This window comes from Dendronephthya gigantea, unplaced genomic scaffold (assembly GCF_004324835.1).
Source record: "Dendronephthya gigantea isolate DGI-Jeju-01 unplaced genomic scaffold, DenGig_1.0 000315F, whole genome shotgun sequence".
Classification (NCBI taxonomy): Eukaryota; Metazoa; Cnidaria; class Anthozoa; order Malacalcyonacea; family Nephtheidae; genus Dendronephthya; species Dendronephthya gigantea.
The window spans coordinates 106289-110365 of record NW_021163325.1 but is presented as its reverse complement, the minus strand read 5'-3'; the positions used below and the strand labels follow the sequence as shown (position 1 = coordinate 110365).

At 35.9% G+C, this 4077-nt stretch overlaps 1 long non-coding RNA gene across 1 annotated transcript; it reads right to left on the bottom strand.

The window, feature by feature from the left end:
* Positions 1-530: 530 nt before the first annotated feature.
* LOC114541875 lies at positions 531-2026 on the bottom strand. The gene is made up of 3 exons (XR_003689388.1): positions 1959-2026; positions 834-989; positions 531-697 (listed from the first exon to the last, which is right to left on the bottom strand). It is a non-coding gene; the product is annotated as an uncharacterized LOC114541875 (long non-coding RNA).
* Positions 2027-4077: the final 2051 nt, after the last annotated feature.

Genomic DNA, 4077 nt, shown 5'->3' with positions numbered 1-4077 from the left:
AGGGAGATTAAGCGATCAAACGAATCCTTTGATATCATATTACGTGATATCATACAGTCCAGAGGATTGTTTGGAATACCCCTTGGGATAACTGAATATATAGGAGAAATTAGAATTTGAGGGGTAATATACATACCACACTTTCCATGATGATCCAGTCTCACTTCTCCATCACTCTCACACAAGGCGGCTCTCAGTTTACACGGGTTACCATATGTTTTACCATCTGTACCACAATGAGGTTTGTTTTCTTTTGTGCATGCAGTTTGGCACTTTGGTTCTAGAGTAAATACATTTACAATTCAGCAAACTTTGCGGTGGGAAGTTCTGCAAGGATTTTTTTTTCAACCAATGTACGACCCGTAGGTAGTAGATATGAAGAAAGCAATGTTTGATGCAAATGATCTTAATTCCTATTTCTTTGGTATACTTGACACTTAGGTGTTAATTACATACTGAAAAAAGTTAATTAAATTTACCAAATCCTTTGTAACCGTAAAAACTATAGTAAAAAGCTTTATTGGTGATACATTTCACTTTCTGCAAGGTGCTTTGCCTGCAACCGCGACAGTCTCTTTGAATTGACAAGCAGTCTCTTCCAATATGCAGTAATTGGGATATGTATTGCCATCTAATCCACATACTGAAGGAAGCAGTATTTTGGGACAAGCAACGGCACACGTCTTTGGCTTAGTTTCTAAGGAGGGAGATTAAGCGGTCAAACGAATCTTGGGATTTAATATTTTATGACAGTCATGCAGTCAAGAATGGCATGCAACATGTCTAAGTGACATTGAACATTCTGGCAAAATATAATCAATTTAGCTGCTTACTGCAAGGTCCTCTGTGAACGAATGTGATATTTTGTCCAAGTTCACAAGCGGTTTCTTTTAATATGAAATAATTGGGATATGTTTCGCCATCTCATCCACATGCTGGAGGGAGTCGTTTTCTGGAACAACGAATGGCACACTTCTTTGACTTGAAATCTAAGATGGGAGATTAAGCGGTTAAACGAATCTTTGGACATCATATATATTGTATGACAGTCATGCAGTCAAGAATGGCTTGCAACATATCTAAGTGACATTGAACTTTCTGTCAAAATATAATTAATTTAGCTCCACACTGCAAGGTGCTTTGTGAACAAACGTGATATTTTGTCCAAGTTTACAAGCGGTTTCTTTCAATATGCAGTAACTGGAATATGTTTTGCAAATATTTTGGTGCATGGATTTGATGAAAAAATATGCTTAATGAATAACCAATGGCGTTGTTTATTAATATTTTTTGAATTGAAAATTAGGCCGTGTAATTAATTCTTCTTTCCCTTGAACACATCTTGGACTAAAATTTCAATGCATCGATTTTATAAAATGATGCAAGTTAATACAGTTTGTAGCTATAAATTAATGTGGTTTAGCAACTGCCTAAACACATAGACAAGGACACTTCTCGTCATTTCGACCTTCGGTAAGAGAGTCAGTATATGGTCGATATAATAACTGGTGACGCACTATAAGCACTTAAAATCGTGACGGTGGAAATTAGTAATACTTAATTTTTAATACTCAATACAAAATAGCAAAATATGTCCTGCACAAAAGATTTAAAGCCTGCTCGTACTGCGACAAAAACAAATCGTCTGTAAACGAAGTTTCAAAAATAGATTGAACTTTTTAAAGTTATTCAATAGTTTTCTCTTTGATAGCAATACAGAAATGCATAATTGTGAACCACTGATTAGATTGTCGGGTTGAAACATCATTAACAACAATTTCAGCGGTGTTCTTACTTCTTAGTGTCCCACATTTGATGCGAAGTTATTAGAAGAGACTGGCTGCATGGATGAGTTCTTAGTCGGTTGGTCTTTGCATAATAGCTAATTATAAAGGCTTTCAAATAAATTAATAAGGTACAAATCTTATTCAAAAATATGTACTGCAGAAAAAGCTCACCGTGATACGCGCCGACAGAACTCGGCAGAAAACAAACTGTGGTTAGTGCCGCAAGGAAACACAGCCCTAGGAATAAAAAATTAATCACGATTACCAACGACAAAGCTAAAAATTAGTGACGTTTCCTGTATAAGTGCAGTGAACATAGACATTGAGAGATCACATTTATAACATTTAATCAAACACATCAAACTATTCAAACTGAAGACTTGCATGAAGATTTTTACACGGAATTCTACAACGCCTAAACTTGCAACATCACTGCATGTGATATAACAAAAAGCGTTTAAAAAGAAAGCGGACAAATATACGCACCTGCTTGCATGATTGGCCTTTATTATAATTCAAAAGCAGCAAGTGACCAGTTTTACCTAAAAATGGATCGTAAAGCTTTTACCGCGCATTTAATAACGCATTTCAAAGAAAAGACCCTATATTTCATTATTCATCCAGCGCTGTTCAGCAAGACGGCTGCCCTCATAGTAGGCCTAAGTGAAAACAGTCGTCTCTGTATCAAACAATTATTCAAATTCAGTTTTAAATTACAAATATACTGTACGCATTTATCCGCATATACTGTACTCCAATCGTCTGTTGGTCGGTGTTCGACAATTTATCTGACTAAATATGATTTCGGACAGATATTGAATGAGCGTCCCACGTGCAAGAAGCCATTCAATGCCGTTTAGTGAGCGAGCCATGCAGAGCTAGCAAGAGGGAAGATATTTCTCATGCGTATATGCACGGAAGAAAAATTGAACTTTTTAAAGTTATTCAGTAGTTTTCTCTTTGATATAGCGATAAAGAAATGCACAATTGTGAACCAGTGGCCTACTGGTCGGTATTCGACAATTTATTTAAATAAATATGATTTCGGACACATAATGAATGAGCGACTCGCATGCATGAAGCCATTCAATGATGTTTTCGCGAGCGAGCCATGCACCCCTAGCAAGAGGGGGAGATATTTCTCATGCAAACGACAGATGACAAACAGCCGAGCCCTTCTTTTAGGGCTCGTGTAAACAGCCCCTAAGACGCCAACTTATTATTAACTGGAGAGTTTTATAGCAATGTTTTTATTTCATGCAAAGGTAAAACTCCTGAAAAACATTCAAGCTCTTTAGTATACAATTCTCCTGTCCAGGTTATAATAATTGTAAGTTGTAACGGTCGTTTCTTACACCAGAATTTAAGAACCCTCAAAGGCTCAAACAACACAAAATCTAAAATCCAATCCAACATACCAAAGCTCTGTTTGAACTATATCCCCTCTGTCTAATAAAGCTTGTATATATACTAACTGAACATATATTCCACAATATCAAAATAATAAATGGTTTACAAGCACAAAAATAAAAGCTATCTCTAAAAATCACTAACAGTATTAATTTTTTTTTCATCCATGCATGCATGCTTCTATTAATTTTTCGTCATCGTCATGGTAAAATAGCTATAGGTTATACATCGAAAGCATGCATGCAGCTGTATTTATAAGAGAGGATTAGAAATATGATAAGCGATAAAATTATAGTTAAATATAATAAATTATTTAGATGTAATGAATAATTAATTTCATGATTAAGTTTTGGGTTGCAAGGTATAGCAGAAGGTACCAATGTATTTGTATAATTGTTGAAGTGTGTATAATTCCAAAGGTTCAAAGGGTCTTAATCTCGAGTGAAATTATACACACTTCAAATTCAAGGCAGGATAAGTTGATGGAAAATGAGTCAACGATTGGTCCTCCAGCAGGAATCGAACCTACGCTTTTGCGATGCCGGTGCAAAGTCTTGCCACAATGTTCTTGCATTGGGCAGATAGGTGACTTTACAGAGCACTCGGCAGGGTTCACTGAACTTCAGGTCAATCTTCAATAAAATATAGCTCGCAATCCAGTGTTCACAACAACGCTAGTCCCGGTAGATACCTTGCAAGAGTCAATGAAAACCTTGAAATTTGAGCGCAATGAATCATTTACTTCCTGCATGAATGCATGAATGTCAAGTTTAAGTTGCAAATCATACACGCAATTTGAAGTTTTGAATTTGTGATATTATTTGTGAAGTTGTGAAATTATTGTTCCGAACTTAATGTACACGCTGTTTTAACTGTCATT